The sequence below is a fragment of the Podarcis pityusensis genome (genome assembly GCF_964106645.2).
Source record: "Podarcis pityusensis genome assembly, chromosome: 15".
Lineage (NCBI taxonomy): Eukaryota > Metazoa > Chordata > Lepidosauria > Squamata > Lacertidae > Podarcis > Podarcis pityusensis.
The window spans coordinates 40,663,361-40,681,089 of record NC_138040.1 but is presented as its reverse complement, the minus strand read 5'-3'; the positions used below and the strand labels follow the sequence as shown (position 1 = coordinate 40,681,089).

General features: G+C 42.9%; 1 protein-coding gene across 1 annotated transcript in view; it reads right to left on the bottom strand.

Annotated features, from left to right (window-relative positions):
- Positions 1 to 17,729, bottom strand: part of LOC308463820 (uncharacterized protein) — a 174,406-nt gene that overhangs the window by 127,230 nt on the left and 29,447 nt on the right. The gene's annotated exons all lie outside the window — the stretch shown is intronic.

Here is a 17,729-nt window from a genome sequence, read left to right as displayed (position 1 = left end):
CCTTGCCCTCTGCTGCTGAATTTTTCATTCAAAGATCATACAGTGAAAGCAAACAGTTTTGTCGACTAGGAGAGGAAAAGGGGGAAATCCTCCATCTCTTGATTCTTGCCAAAATCTCAACAGCAGATGTATTTTGCTTCTAATTCTTCTTTCTCCACAGGTTTTCAACAAGGAACCCCAGAGATCCAAGTCAATCAGTCATTCTGCCAGACTGATTTGCCTGTGGATTGCATCTGTAATTGCAAAGATCTCTCCTTTGAATGCTTGCAAGATAATTCACTCTAGTACTCATGCACATCATGCATTATTCCTTAAATTCATGGCAAACGCTGCCAAAAGAAGTCCCTTCCTTCCTCACTCTCTCTCTTGATGTGTGTTACATTGTTCACTGTCACACTGGGTATTCTTTGTAGAGCTCTTAAAGTATTAATATGGTGCTGCAATGCCTTTCCTGTCTAGTCACGTCTATGTCTTAAGGCTACCGCCTTCGAACATGTTAGTAGGACTTTTAATGTCTACAGAGTTCATTTTTGATCATTTGCCCTATATTTATAGTGTCCAAGCATTTTATAACTCTCAGAAGGGTGGCCATGTACCCTACTTTGCAGAGTACGGTCCTCTATTTTAAGGGCTGTGTGTCCAAACCAGCACCGGACCACTTGGACTGGAATAAGAGCTGACCAGTCACAAATGCCCCTTCTTGCGGGAGGAGCTGGAGAGCATTGTAGTGGGGCAGCTGCAATCATTATTGGACAAAAGAAATTATTGAAATTTGTTCCAATCTGGTTTCAGTCCTGGCCATGGGACAGAGTCACCCTGGGTTGCCCTGATGGATGACCTTTATAGAGAGCGGGACAAGGAGAGTGTACCCTTACTGTTATTTATTAAATCTGCATACTGTCCTTCATCCGAAAATCTCAGGGCAGTTCAAAAGATAAAGACACAGGATAAAAGCAAAAAATAAATAGTTAAAAACAAAAGAAAGCAATAACCACTTACTCCTGCTTCTTCCTCTGTCAGCAGTTTCCAGTACCATTGGCCAGGATATCCTCTGAAACCAGCAACATGGAATAGGAATTGAGAGCACTGTGTTATACAGCGCTTTTGATACTACCTACAAGACTGTGTCCATTGGGGTTGATCTTCACCCCCTAACTATTCTGTGGGGTGCTACAGGGCACTATTCTATCCCTAGTGCTCTATCATATCTATCGGAAGTCACTGGGAATAGTCACTGGGAGTTTTGGAGTACACTGATGGCACTCAGTTTATTTTTTTCATAACATCCCCATCAGGAGGGATCATGTGGTCCCTATGTCAGTGCCTGGACACACAGGTAGGATTGATGAGGGGGAAAACAAACACCCAGGAAAGTGGGTCCCCCACCTAAGTTAAAGACCCTGCCTTTCCTGCCCAAAGTTGTGACAGACGTTCATACACCTAACAATGTGATCAGCTCTAGGGTGGAAGTAAAAACCTCATGACTAATAAACCCACCCATCCTTTTCCAGCCCTGTCAACCAGTGACCAAACACGTTCTCTGAACACAGCCTGGCCCTGAGGGAGGATGCACATGGAAGCCTTGAACCAGGACTTGTTTCGTGGTTGAGACTCCCTTTTAAAGACAAGGTAGTACCACCAACACCACCACCAGGTTTCTCGTGATAACACACTGGCTCCTGGGGAGTCCCATGAGATCAGGTGTGTTGGGAAGATGTCCACTGCCTCCCAGGGTCTTGCTTAGACTGAACAACACTGCTTCTGGACCTGGAGGGTCCATTTTGGTGTAGCCTCCAGATTCTGTGGTCTCCAACTCCCATCATCCCTCACCATTGGCATGCTGGTGGGGGCTGATGGGATTTGGTGTCTGTGGCATCTGGAGTGCACCAAGCTGACTATCCTGTAATACAGCTATTAGGTAAAGGTAAAGGGACCCCTGACCATTAGGTCCATTTGTGGCCAACTCTGGGGTTGCGGCTTTATTGGCTGAGAGAGCCGGCATACAGCTTCCGGATCATGTGGCCTGCATGACCAAGCCACTTCTGGCAAACCAGAGCAGCGCACGGAAACGCCGTTTACCTTCCCACCGGAGCAGTACCTATTTATCTACTTGCAGTTTGACATTCTTTCAAACTGCTAGGTTGGCAGGAGCAGGGTCTGAGCAATGGGAGCTCACCCTGTCGCGGGGATTCAAACCGCCGACCTTCTGATTGGCAAGCCCTAGACTCTGTGGTTTAACCCACAGCGCCAACCGTGTCCCAATACAGCTATTAGCTGGTGTTTAAAGAACATTAGACAAATTCATAGAACATGGACCTACCTTCTAAAAATTTCTCTAACATATTTTAAAGCCAGTTAAGCCAGTTATGTTCCTCTGACTCATTCACAGCTCCCCATTTACCAGTCTTTAGCACACATAGTACATTTCCTGTGCTGCCAAGAGTCTGTGTGAACAAAGCCGAGGATCTGTGACTCTATGCTTCCTACATTCATTCTAAAGGTAAGATTGGAATGACAAAAAAATGTTTTGTGTGCACCAATTTGATTTCTCCCCCAAATTAAATAACTGTGGTCATTTATCCTTCTCTAAAGAGATAAAAGGAAGATTTCTTCCATAACTATGTTTCTCAAATACGATTTGCTTTGTTACTGCATTCTGTCATACTTTTAAATGCATGATTATATCTTTGTTCCTCTGTATGAGAGGGACATGAATGTGTCTTTTGTCAGCCTTGTGCCACTCACAATTGCTGAAATTACTGCATGCATCAGATAAGATGTGACTGCAGCTGGGGATGAATTCTGATATATGAGGCCTGATTATTTATTTGTTGCCCATGGGATAAAATATGCAAAAGGCCCCCAGTTCATTCCCTGTCTGAAACCCTGGAGAGCTGCTGCCAATCAGGTAGACAATACTGAGCTAGCTGGAACTATTGAAGGCTACCAACTGTTTTGCCCAGTGAGCACATACCTGTGAGGGTATGACATAACATAAAATGGCTTCCACATCTAAAAGAAACCAGAGTACAGGAATAATATCCAAGACTGTTTAAACAGCAACATAACACACAAAAATCAAAGTAAACAAACAGTGCATAATAAATATATTTCCATCCTGTGGAAAGTGCTGTTTCTTGATAGAATGGAGCCAAACTAATGTGAGCCAGGCAGCTAGTTGAACAGGAAATTGGGTAAAATAACCCAATCAGTCAGCAGTTCAGATAGAGGAACAAAGCTTGAGTCAGAAGCTTTATAGCAGGGGTGGGAAATTTGTATTTAAAATTAACAAAAGGAAGCAAAAAATTGGAGATATTCTCATGAGAGGGGGCCAGCAGTTTTGTAGTCCCCACCTTACTTTTCAGGGACGTGGGTGGCACTGTGGGTTAAACCACAGAGCCTAGGACTCGCTGATCAGAAGGTCGGCAGTTCAAATTCCCACGATGGAGTGAGCTCCCGTTGCTCGATCCCAGCTCCTGCCAACCTAGCAGTTTGAAAGCACGTAAAAGTGCAAGTAGATAAATAGGTACCACTCCAGTGGGAAGGTAAACGGTGTCTCTGTGCACTGCTCTGGTTTGCCAGAAGCGGCTTAGTCATGCTGGCCACATGACCTGGAAGCTGTAGGTCTCTCGGCTAATAAAGTGAGATGAGCGCCGCAACCCCAGAGTTGGCCACGACTGGACCTAATGGTCAGGGGTCCCTTTACCTTCACCTTACTTTTCAGGTGGCTGAGGGCATTTGTGAGCATCATTTGCTTCATTCTACAAATCATCTGTCCAGGGTCTGCAGGTTTCCTGGGTGCCAATACAAAATATAAGCCCAGAGGAAGACATCTCAAGGTAACTTCTCACAGAGGACTTTTTTCAGATCAAGGATTGTGGGCAGTGGCGGAAGCTGTAGAAAACCAGGGAAATGATTACTGGAGTGGGGGGCAAATATGCCGCTGTTGGCACCAATAAGCTCAAAATCCTGCTCCAAATTCAAAGTACATCATCACTTTATTTGAGAATGACGCAGAAAAATGGAAGGCTCCTTTGGGCTGAAATAAAGCTCTTGAGAAACTGGAGGACAGATTTTGGCATAGCACTGGAGTCTGGGTCCTTCTGCCAGAGCCCTTGCTGCTATCTGTCTGGAGTCTTATCTCCTATTGCTAAACTCTTATGTTCATATAACAAAATGGCAGGTTTTTTTTTTTTTTTAAAAAACCCATCCTTTGTACCCTTCTCTGTCTGTCCACATTCATCTAAGCTGGTCCCAAGAGATTAATTTCCTTTTCATTATCATTGCAGCAGTGACCTGCAATAAATGATGAGTTATGGTCCAATTTATCAGGGACTGTCACGGTTATTTACCATATCAAGCAACAGTCCTCATTTGGTCTCCACTAGAGTGAAATGAAGTTACCATGAGGGTTTTGCAATAAATCCCAAAATATGCACATGCTGGCACACATAACATTTATGCTATTTCTATAATGCATGCTTTTTTTGCCACTCATGTCCAGTTTGTGATGCCATTTCCATTTGGATTATTTGTGCTGTCTGAGCTCCTTATAATAGTTATGGCATGCTATTTGCTTTAGGCAATGCATGGTTTTTAAGCTGTGTTCTGGAAAACTGGAGTTGCTCAAAAGATTATCAGCGATTCTTTGACGATTCTATATGTACCCAGTTTATATTTTAAAGTGTGTAAAGTGGAGTACAATGCAAAATTATAAAACATAATAAATCAGTACGAAACCATGCATCCCAGTAATATAGATACAATCCAATCTGATGCCTGTGTGCAGGCTACATTACTGATGAGGAAATGCCTAATTGTACAAATAATGTTTTGAAACATGCAGCAAAAAGGTTGTGCATGTCCAGTCTCCAAGAGAAGGCTACTCCAAAGAGTTGGCACAGTTATTGTAAAAAAAAACCTGTTCCAGATGGATTCAAGTGTAATACTGATGGCTGTGGTACCATCAAGAAGGCTTCATCTAACTGCAATACAGTGGTACCTCGGGTTACATACGCTTCAGGTTACACACTCCGCTAACCTAGAAATAGTGCTTCAGGTTAAGAACTTTGCTTCAGGATGAGAACAGAAATTGTGCCGCGGCGGCGCAACAGCAGCAGGAGCCCCCATTAGCTAAAGTGGTGCTTCAGGTTAAGAACAGTTTCAGGTTAAGTACGGACCTCTGGAACAAATTAAGTACTTAATCCAAGGTACCACTGTACCTTAAACTTGGTTCAGTAGCAATTTGACAGCCACTGCAGTTCCTGCAGTAAATGTGTTGTCTGAGCATAGTGTCCTCTACAAACTCTGTGGGGTCCTCTGCACCATGTAGTCATTCTTGGGAAGGCAAGCCCATGAGGAAAGTATTCCAGGAAAGAAAGAAAGTTTTAAAAACCTTTACACTATCACATGCATACAGGATATCCTATATGGTGAATATTCATTGTCCACGCTATCACCCAGTCCAAGGAACACCTTCGGTTTCTGCAAGCTTGAAAAACCTTCGGTGCAACAGGCCAAACTTCCTACAGACTTTGCAAGCAATACCCATGAAAATAGCCAAGAGCTACCTCTCTATAGGACAGGGAGTGGTGGCGCTGTGGTCTAAACCACTGAGCCTCTTGGGCTTGCCAATTGGAAGGTTGGTGGTTCGAATCCCCATGACGGGGTGAGCTTCTGTTGCTCGGTCCCTGCTCCTGCCAACCTAGCAGTTCGAAAGCACGTCAAGTGCAAGTAGAAAAATAGGAACCACTCCGGTGGGAAGGTAAATGGCATTTCTGTGTGCTGCTCTGGTTTCGCTATGCTGGCCACATGACCCAGAAAAACTGTCTGTGGACAAATGTCGGCTCCCTTGGCCAGTAAAGCAAGATGAGCACCGCAATCCCAGAGTCGTTCGTGACTGGACTTAACTGTCAGGGGTCGTTTACCTTTACCTTTACCTTTACCTTTCAATAATCTCACCCTAGCTCATGGCATACAGTAAGCACACGTTTACAGAAACTGAGCCACTGGGCTCAGTTTAGTAACCCCTTCAGTTCAGCAGCCATGGCCAGCAATCCCAAATAATCCATCCTTAAGGCTATCACTGCCTAAAGCAGCTGAGAAAAAGAATCCAGCCAAAATTCCTTTGGCATCCTGGCCTGATGAACCCCCACTGCCCAACAACTACTGTAACAGAAGAAAAGACAGAAGGAAACTGTAATCACATTGAGAACAACGTCTGTACTATATCTGGCTAAGCAGATCTCTGCTTCCTGAAAAGGCTTTCTCTGCACACCTCCTGCTGCAATATTCCAAAAGTTTAATCAGCATTTTAATTGTCTCCATATTCTCTGTGCCGCATGCATTTGCCTTGTGCAATCATCTTCATGGTATAATGCTGCACGTTGTAATGAAACTTTTTACAGCCACTCTGAAATAGCCATAATTTTTAATGACTTTACCCAGCATAATGATAGAGTAACATGTACAGTGGCTGTGCACCCAGGTAACAAGTTCTTTATGTTTGAGAGGCTAAAATAGCACCTAATAGCACTTGCAAATATTTTTTTGGCTGATAGATTCTACATGGCTGATCAGGCACAGGGGTGCAGGGAAAAAGACTTCTGTAACAACCGAAACAAACAAACAAGCAAAAACCCTGTTATGGTACCTGAGTTTGAAGACAAATGCCATACTTTTAAACAGGTGGAAAGTGCGATCACGACCCTATAAACAAACATGTATTGTTCTATCTTGGAGCAAGCTCTGAAAAATAATAATAATGAAGGCATGCAGGTCTAAGCTTGTGGCTCAGGTTTGTTTTTTTTTTGGGGGGGGGGGGAATCTGACATTGATGAATTTACTAGGCCAAGCTATTTGTTTACATATGCCACTCTTGTCTACTCTAACCATCAGCAGGAGCTCCAGGATTACATGCAAAAGTCTTTCCCATCACACTATCTGATCCTTTTAAAAACAGGAGATGCCAAAATTGACCCTGGGAGTTTCTTCATGAAAAGCTTCTGCACGCAAATCTCAACCATTTAGCTATGTATATTCCATTGCCTGAACTGACCCTGTATCTCTGGTCACTAGAGACCAGACTCCGGAGAGATGTCTTTGCACTGTCACAGCCTGAAATAAATTATACATGCTCTAGTTTAAAAAAAACAACCAACTGCTTCCTTGGCTAGCATTCATGCCATTATCAATATCCAAGCCTATACCACCTCAGTCTTCAGAGTAGTTGCACACAGGGATGGGCAAATCAGTGCCTTTGGGTTTCTTGCTTTTCTACTCTTAAGTTCAGTTCTCCATATTTCTGCAGCAGGATTGTCCATTTAAAACTTTAGCCAAATAAAACAGATACACTCATACAAAATGGATGTTCTATGCAACGAAGAGAAAATAATCCTCAGTATCACTGTGGCCGTTGGGCCAGAGAGGCAGCAAGAGAGGGGGGAATCCTTGGCACCGGTGCATTCCTAAGGTGGTCTGAGGAGAGGGCAGCACTGGATCCTTCTTTAGGGGACGATCTCCAATTGCTGTAGCAGCAGGAGCCTCCATACATCTTGACCTGATCACAGTGGGTGGGGATGGAAAGAGCCTAGAGAGGCAGGGAGAGCTGGTTCTCCTTGCAGCTCCCTTTACTCACAAGAAGACCAGTGGCGAGGCAGGACCCAGCTTCTGTTTAGCACCCTAGGTCACAGCCTACTGTAGGCCTTGTCAGCTGAGCCTGACCCAAGAAAGGACTGCATTCTAGTTTCAGGAACAGAGGGCCCTTTAGGGCACTGGCAGACCAACTAACCACAAGTTGACCGGGGGGCAGGGAGGTTAGAGCAGGGAGCCAGTGCTAGGGCCAGCCCCTGTTGAGGGTTGCCTTTAGGGGGGAGGATATAGATTATTTGTTAAACTGAGAGTCAAATATCATTGTCTTGAATTAAGAAATTAGATTATAAAGATGGTAATGTTAGTGACATCATTAGCACTAATTTTATGCCAACTCTCCCCTGGTCACCTCAAAAATCACTAGGCTTCTCAAGTGTTTCCTTGAATACTTGAAATGAAATCTCTAAGCAATAAATTCACAAATGTCACCCTTAACCTTCACAAAGGATGGTGGAGTAATTGGTAGTGAGAAGGACTCACAGGTTTGCACTACCCAGTTGGTCAGTATAATGGGATTTGTAGTTGCAGATAAATTCCCATGTTCCTGACAGAAAATGAATCACACATAATTTCAGGATAGCCAGGCTTTCAGGCCCCCTGTCAACAGTTACCCCTTCCCCCTTCACAAATACAACATTCTTTCTTTTATTTGTTTCCTTTTTTGCTGCCGAAAGAAACTGGGAGAGTGGAGTTCTGGTAGTAACATAGCCAATTTGTGATACTACCCTCTTCTCCTTGGGGTCCTAAGGATCTGCTGTTGGAGAAAATAATAATTTCATAAAACTATCATTGATTATTCCATTTTCTTTTAAGCCTGTGGTCTAGTTAAACTGAAAACACCTGTGCCTGAATACCTTTTCACAGCACAACTAGCTGATTTTAGGTACTGTACGTAGTGAATGTCCATTCCAGAACACTGAAAAGACTAAACCATTCGATTCTCTGTCCTCTTTTAGGGAGGACACGATATCCCACTTCTGTAACCCAGTGAGGCAGAACCTCTACCAATGTATACACTATATAACCACCACAGTTTCTTCTTCTCTGCTGTGCCCTGTCTGCTGTAGGCAAGGCATGCCATTTCCGCATCTCTGTATTCTCTCTGCTTTCTACATTTCCACTGCGATCCTCACTGATTCTTGTATCTCCTTCATCAGCCTGCCTCATCTGCTACCTTCCACCATGTCTGTCTTGTCTGAAGCTGCTCCTGTTTTTCTGCTCTGCTGCTGTAAATCAAAGCCTGGTATTTCTGCTTGTTTGTTTCCCTGCTTGGGACCCTTCACCGATGCTCTGCCATTTGTGTTTTTATTCTCTTGCTGGCTGGATGTCTCTGTTTCTCTCACAATGTTGCACTGTCCTGTCCTTCTGCTTCAACTCCCAAACTGACCAGGAAGCCAAGTGACTGTTGGCAGAGATGCCAAGCCAACCACTCCTGACAAACATTAACAGAGCAATCCAAACCCTGACTGGGGAGCAGCAGTGTGCAGCGGAATGACAGATCCACCACTGCATCCCAAATCCTGTAACTCACACATGCGTTGTGTGAGTTGGATGGAGGGTGGAGGGTGAGTTTTTAACTCCTTCATCCCCCCTTTTTTTTACAATATTGGGCCAACTTTCTCTAAGGCAACTGGCATTCAAGGGACTATTCAGACATCAACTCAAGCAAAACTGATCAAGAGCATTTTGAGGAGGGTCTGAAGCCTTCCGGTGTATAAATGCATTTTGAAGCAAAAGAAAATAATAGCAAGGCTTGTGTGTGTGTGTGTCTGTGTGTGTGTGTGTCTTTTTCCTGCTAGTGTAGCTATTTTCCTCCAATAGCCTGTCACTTTTCCAGTATAAGTACCCTTGACTTCCATTTGCATGAGCTTCTCAAAAGCTCTCACTGCTGACCTGACCTCCATTGATGTCATATTGGGCTACAGTGCACAGTGATTTGATTTAAGCACCTGTTTTGAAAGCTTCTACTTAAAGTTCATTTAAGGCAGGAGTAGCTTCTTGAAGAAATACATGCTGTTTGGAGAGCTGAGGGAGGGGTTCCTCCCCCCTCCTTAGTTAGATATTGCTGCCACTTGAAAATGCTGTCATACTGCAAATGAGTCAAAGGTCTAGCCATAATGGAATTGTTTTACCTTAATTGTCAAAGACAGTATTGCTGAACTGAATTGGGCCTTTTTGGGGGGGTGGGATTCTGGCTTCAATTGATTCAGGTGATCACAGCCCTGGATTGCCCAGAGCAGGCCGCCAGAAGTAATCTGGGGTCGTCAGGGTGTGGGGTGTTGGGTGCAAAGAAGAGGATGGCCAGCCCAGAGAGCATGATGGGGAAGCAGTCTCCAAAAGGATTGAATCCTCTGCTCGCAAAGTGCTGAGCAATGTCCCCTTCCCCCACTTACTGTAACTGCATGTTTAATTGCAATTAAACATGATGGGTTCATCATTAAGTGTTAGCCCCACATCTCAGTTGATTTAGGATTGAATCCAGGGTGGGGCAGGTGTTCAGACTATGTTTGGCCAGCATGTGCCAGGCATGACTTGTTTATAAAGATGTCCTGTTTTATGTTGGGGTGGGTGAGACAGGCTTTTAATGGCTAATTACAATAAACATATTTTACTTGTGTTGAAATAACTACATCAATTCCCAATATGTTCCATGCAGAATTCAAAATACTTGACCTATACAATTTTGATGCACAAAGCTCTAAATGGCCTAGGAAGGACTTGTTGTATATGACGCCCATTCACTTAGATCAGGCATCCCCAAACTCGGCCTTCCAGATGTTTTGGGACTACAACTCCCATCATCCCTAGCTAACAGGACCAGCGGTCAGGGATGATGGGAATTGTAGTCCCAAAACATCTGGAAGGCCAAGTTGGGGGATGCCTGACTTAGATCGCCATCTGAGGCCCTATTTCAAATACTATAGAAGTTAAGCAGGTGGAAAATTGTAATTTTGCTGCCTTGCTGGTGAAGATTTTTGAGGCAAGACATCCAAAGTTTTACTAGATTAGTAACAGGATCTCTTGATAATTTAGAATTATCTTCTCAAATTTATTGCTTTAGAAGTAACATTGGTTTGGTTAGGAGAGAATCCATAGCTTAGTTGCAAACCACATGCTTTGCACAGTTAGGATCCCAAATTGTTCTAGAGTCACTTCAGTGGACAGTACTTAGCTTGGATAAATAGCTTCCTTTACATGGTGAAAAAATTCAAACACCCACTGAAGACAGTATGTTACAAAGCCAAATGCACACAGAAACTGTTGCCCCAACTAAAGGCCCAGGGACTTGAATAATCAGACTGTCAAGGCTAAGATGGCTGTGTGGTTTGCACCTATTCACCTGTAATCCATTTGTCCTATCTGTATCTAGTGTGAAAGCCAGCAGACTCCCCCACACCAAAATCCAAATCCTGGATTCAAATCCAAACACATTTACACAATGTATGGGGAGGGGAGAATGTGTTCACAGTCCTTACTCCTGAGCTCCCCAAATTCACCTGAAGTTCTATAAAATGTTTCGGGTGTACAGGGTACGTGTACATGAATGTTCTTCCCTGGTATGATCAGGAATTCCGCAAAAGGCTGTTGCCCATTTGTAATATACAAAGGCTCTGTTCTGACCTGGTTACAGTCACAGATAAAACCTGGGACACAATCCTACCACTCTTTCCCCATGAACGGTGAATGCACTGTTTTCATCTGAGTAGGGTTTCTGACCATTAATCCTGGCACATGGTCTGAATGACAATTCATGCATTTTCATTAAAGATGTGAAAAACTGTAATTTGTTTTTCAGTGTATTCCCTTCTTCCACTTCCTTAACCTCCAGTGTTAGACCATGGGCATGACAAGCTGCTATCTACCCATAAATATTTCTAGATTGCTTCTGATCTCTACAGTGGGTGGATGTCTGTGCTATCTCCAGTGCTTTGAGTCATAAGACCCATGAATTGCAGCAGGGGGGCAGGAACAGTCTAGCCTCCTTTCTCCATCTATAACTTTTGCCAAAACTGGAAGAAGTCATGGGGTTGAAACTTGTAGATTTCCTTAGGGGCATTGCTTTCTGTCCCCCACAAAAAAAAGAGAGCACTACATAAGATATCAGTATATTTGGATGTCGTACCCCCCCCCCAATAAAAAAAAAATCTGAGCCTCTGAGGAGCTTGAAAATGCAAGCCCCTTTGAAATGCATGAGACTTGGACAAGGGCTGCACTCTTTTATATCTGGCTCCCATTTACAGCAAAAAATTTGAGATAGATATTGTCCTATTGGATTGCACCCCAAATATTCTGCCATTTCAAAGGAATGCAGATAATGCTGACCATGAAATCAATTTCTGCAGTTTGTTACATATGGATTGGGAAGATGGGGGGGTCAAGTCATATTGCTTTAGGATTATATGGGGGAAAACAAGCCAGCTGTCTTGCAATCTATAAATTGAAAAACTTGGCCCCAATATTCTAGTGTTCTATTATTATGGTTGAGGTTTTCCTCTCTATATTTATTTCTCTCTTGTTTGTTATATGTTTACGGTTGAATGCAACAACATCTAGTAAAGCAAAATCATTTTCAATTTATGAAGCAAGAAATCAGCTTCTGATAAATAACAGTGGTCAGAGATCAACTGTCTATCAAAGGGTTGATTATTTTTTTAAAAAATCCTCTGGTATCTGAATAAGATCTGAAGTTATAGTATATTATATTCTGACCACAAAGGGATTATTGGATCTTTTAATGAGATGGCCAGCTCTCCATTCTTCACATTTTGTTCAGTTGGGAATATATAGGTGATTGTGCGACTCAAGGAATACCAGTTAGTGGTGTTAGTGTTGAAGAGTCCAGAGGGCCTGGGGCTGAGATGGACATAGGGCTAGATGATGATTTTAGTTTCTCCTAATTCCTAATTTTCCCAATCCTAATTTCATTTCCGCACATTTCCATATCAGTTTGTGCTTATGATTTTTATTTTTAAAATCACCTAATATGATGCATCATTGTATGTTATTTTCACCAATACATGTATTTATTTGGGCTGTGAATGGATCCCCTGATCCAATTTATCACCCTGATTGATAAATCCAGATTGAACCTGAGTCATTTAAGACCAGATGACCAAATAGAGAAGCCTGGAGGGTTGTATTTGGTCCATGGATTGAAGATCCTCCACCATAAAGTTATGGCTTGAAGGGGAAGGGATGAGGGTGTTTGGAGGAGCTGGCCAACAAAGTGTGGTGGCTGCTGGAGTGCAGCCCAGAATTCTTCTCTAGCTCAGATTTTAATCCAAGCCTGAGAAGAATTTGGGGGCTTTTAAAACTCACTTCTTATTGGACCTTAAAATGCCCCAGCAGTTCATTTCTGAGCTCAGGGAACTTTCACTGGCTTTCCTAGTCCATTTTAATAACTCATTCTACTGTAAGTGTAGACCAGGTCTCAGATAATGGATATACAAAGTCTCTTCAGTTGCATCTGCTCATTCCTTGCAGCAGGAAACTGCACTCCATGCTTGCATAGAAAAGAATAGGAGACATTTTACAGCTGGGAAGGTTATTGGATGATGATAGCCAGCAAACAAGTGTCTTAAACCTCTTTTTGAAAGTCATTGATGCCAAACACATAACGACCAGCTACAGCTCTATTTGCGTCTGCACATATTTCAGAGTACTTTCTGAAGCCCAAGACATTATTCTCTGGTGATCATCAAAATATCTGCTGCACATCAGTTTAGAATATGCTTTGGGGAGGAAATTGGGTTTCTTTGCTCTATTAGAAGCATTCAATTTTTATGATTAAAATCAGAAAAACAATGTTCTCCCCAGTTAAAGTGAAATGTGCAAAATGAAACTCGCTCATAGCCATGTCTCTAAATACTTATCTGAAATGCTCAGAAAGAAGGCATTAAGGAATGAGAGGTAAGGCTAAAACTGCAATTTAGCACCTGATGTGGTTGGCAGAAATGATGCTTTGGATGCTCAGAGTACAGGATTTCAGCAATATATATTAACCCCTGTGGGGGATTTAAGAACTAAATGATCCTTTCTTTATTCAGGTAAAGTTCCTGCTCTCTGTATCAATATTTTAGGCCATCATTAGATGCCTCTACATCTAATGGCATGACATGTATCTTAATATCTTAATATGCACACACTGAGAATGCATCTTTTCCAGACTCAGATCAGCAATAAACCCAGTCAAAGGATGAAAGGGATTAGACCCAGAAGGAACAGGAAAAGAACAGAAACTTGAGCAGCAAAGAGATCCTTGATTATGCCAAGCCTCTTTTACTTCTGTGCTTGTGATGGAGGCAGTGGCAAGGAGATGCTCACATATATTTTAACTAACCCCTTCCCATTTTTGGTCACGAGGGCTAGAAAGTCATTTTAAAAAAAGAGCACTGAGATGATAGGGCAGGCAGTTTTGCAGCAGATTCCCAATCCTGAAGGATTCAGAGTTCAGATGACTACAGAAAGTAGTTCACAAATGATGATACAAGAACAGCTTAGCCATAGGGAAAGATAAGCTTGTGGAAATAAACCTAAAGAAAACAAATAGTGTGGTCCTAAGCACATACTCAGAGCAACAAATTTGTTTGTTTTTTAAGCAGATGCAAATAGATGTGATTAAGATTGGGACCGTGCTGTGTGTCGAAGGTAGATTTATTCAGATGAAAACAGAAACAGGAGCTGAAATTGGCAAAGTTTGCTTATGCATCCCATGTCCACAACAGAAATCAATGGGGCAAATTTGTTTGGTATTTGCTATTGTTGCTTTCAGTCCAGCAATGATACATAATTGATTTTGCCCTCCCACCCCATTTGCCTTGTGTTTGCCTTTGCAAAACAAAAAGAGTGGGGAGGAATGACAATGACAATGTAACTTGCATTAATAAAACAATTTCTCCACAGCATACAGTGTGACAAATAACATAGTTTTGGGTGGAAGATGAACTGCAGTGGAACAAAAACAGTGCTACATGTCATTAATACTTGACAGAATAGAAAGTGATGCCTTCTTACATCACTGTGACCTGAAAACCATCCCACTGATAGGGTGGTTATTTTATGTCTGCTGTGCGAAGGGGTATATTAAATTATAAGAACAAAGGGTAACAACTTTGGCCACAACCACATGGACAGTAGAATGAGTAGGCACATAGGGCTCCTCCTGCTGTGATGATGGCTTGCCTTTTTATTTAAAGTTTAGTAATGATAGATAGATAGATGATAAATAGATAGATAGATAGATAGATAGATAGATAGATAGACGTCAGAGCTGCCATTGGTTCCAATGACAAAGGCATAAAATAGAGCTGCATAAAATCATGCTAGTGTGAAGAAAGTGTACAGGGAGAAGATTTTTCTTCCTTTCTCATCTTACTAGAACTCAGGTCCATCTAGTGAAAATGAATGCTGGAAGATTCAGGACAGAAAAAGGGAGTACTTCTTCACATACCGGTAGTTCAGCTAGGGAATTTGCTCCCACAAGAGGCAGTGATCATCATAAACATGGATGGCTTTAAAAGAGGATTTAACAAATTCATGAAGGATAAGGGTATCAATGGCTAATACAGTGGTACCTCAGGTTAAGAACTTAATTCGTTCTGGAGGTCTGTTCTTAAACTGAAACTGTTCTTAACCTGAGGTACCACTTTAGCTAATGGGGCCTCCCGCTGCCGGAGCATGATTTCTGTTCTCATCCTGAAGCAAAGTTCTTAACCCGAGGTACTATTTCTGGGTTAGCGGAGTCTGTAACCTGAAGCATCTGTAACCCGAGGTACCACTGTAGCCACAATGACGATGTTTTACACCCACTTTTGGAGGAAGTAATGCCAGCTAAAGGATATCACAAGTACTGAGAGCCTTGTTGCACTCTGTTCCTGCTTGCAGGTTTCCCATACACATCTGGTGCGAGAGCATTATGTTTGAGAAGAAGTGCCTTCGGTTTGATTCAGCTGGGCTTCTCCCTCATATTATCTCTCACACATCTGCTGCTTTCTTTTTTAAAAAAGAACACCCCACAGATACAGATATTGAAAATGCAATAACACTTTCCCCATACCTTCTAGGTTGGCCCAAGATTCCCTAGAGATTTCCGGCTTTGAACTAACAATGGTTACTTATTGTCTGAAATGGGAGGTTCTGGGACTGAAGGTTGTCAGGGAGATTCAACTTTTATCGCTCACCAATCTTTTCTTCCAACAGGTACATTTCTATTCCCGTCATACATTCTGTGCCCTCCTGCCACTGGTTAATTAGGCAGATTGGAGTCTTGGCTGTGTCACTCTCCTGTCTCCAGCTTCCCCAGCAGTCCAGAACATGTTCAAGGAGGCAATTCATTTGAGCTTCTGTAATTTGAGTTTGCAATAGCTGAGGCAAGGACTCGCTTTAATATACTGCTAATAAGAAAGCTTTAATTACAAAGCTCTACAGAACAGTTTGCTGATAATTTAGGTTGCTTCAAAATGGAGGTGTTCAGCAGGTAATGGGTAATTTATCTGCTGACCTTCTATTGCTTCAGTAAATCATATGTTCTTATTACTTGCCATACCTGCACCATCCAATCTGCTAAAATGCTAGCTTCAGAGAGGAGAGAATTGGATTGGACTGCAAGGTGGACGCCGTGCAGCTGCTTCTTTGTTTTTATGTAGCTTTGTATTCCTGCAACCCACTATCAAAGGCACTGTGAAAATCTGCAAGATTTTTACTCTGAGATGAACCCCGTTGGTTTCAGCAGACCATGAACCATTTTTGGAATCTAGGCTGAGTACAATGTGACCTAGAAAAAAAAAGTTTTGCTGTGTTTCATTTCCTTCAGTCTGGGCCTTGGCTGGATGCTCTTGTTGAAGAATTGCCACCTGGAAGCCTGTAGGTGAGAGTCACCCCCAAAACAAATTTATCTGCCGAATTGGGAACTGAGGTATGATGAAAACTTTGTACACGGTACTGTTTGGAAGAAGAACAACATGTTCAAGAGGTAAGAAACAAAGCTATTCCATACTTTAATATATGCACCACTATCTTGGGTAGCAGGCATGTTACATGCAAATGTACACACATGTATGAAATGCTATACCTGAAAACGTGCTCTGAACACATTACTAGTAGGTGGCATCAACTTAGTTATGGTACCAGAGCACTCATAACAAATGGAGCAGTATCCTGGCTCTTGGCTGGATAAAGAATAAGAACTCTTGACACCATCCCTGCTAAAGGATTTATGTGTAAGTCAGGTTACAAGACATGGTTTAAACAGGTGCAGCAGAAGCTAAGACCATTGCTAAGTGCAAAGCTAACACATTGATCCAACAAGTGACATCCCCAGCCTGCACCATCCTTTTGAACAGCAGAGTGGCGCAGCTATTTGAGCAGAAAACGGCTGGAGTCCTAAGACTGGAAAATTAAACAGGCACCCCTTGGAGTGGATTGGCTTTGCTAGGTTTGTTAACACTGGTGCTAACATCTCTGTGGATGTGGAATCAGAGCTGGCTTTGTATCAAAGTTACTCTCAGATGTCCCCTCCCTCAAAGCTGGAGGCTTTACCACGGTTCTATGGTAGGAGGTTTTAGGTCAAGAACATCCTAAGTCTTGGGAGTGGAACATTTCTCTGAAAGGCCACCCAGTTCCTCCCTTGGATCAGGATGTTCATCCCCCAACCCACTGAGCTCCTCCACAGGGACAGATAACTCATGGGACCCTGATGTCTCCTGCTGGGACCTCCCTGGGATCATCCAGCTCCCCAGTCTCTTCCCATTTCTCCTTCACATCCAAGCATTTTCTTCAGATCATCTCCATTGTCCCCATGACAGACAGTTTCGCAGCGGAGAAGCCTCCTAGCTCTTAGACCAGTCTTCCCTAGCCTAGTATCATCTAGATTCTGTTGGACTGCAACTTCTAGCATCCCTTGCCTTGGACTGATGGGAGTTGCGGTCCAACAATATCTGAAAGGCATCAGGTTCGGTAAAACTGCCATGGGCTGAGGGTACTGTGGGCTTGTTTATCCTTACTCTTCTTTAACTGCATCCAAATAGTGGCAATCAGATGAAGGAGAGTAGTCTGCCATTTGAAACTACCATCTCATAATT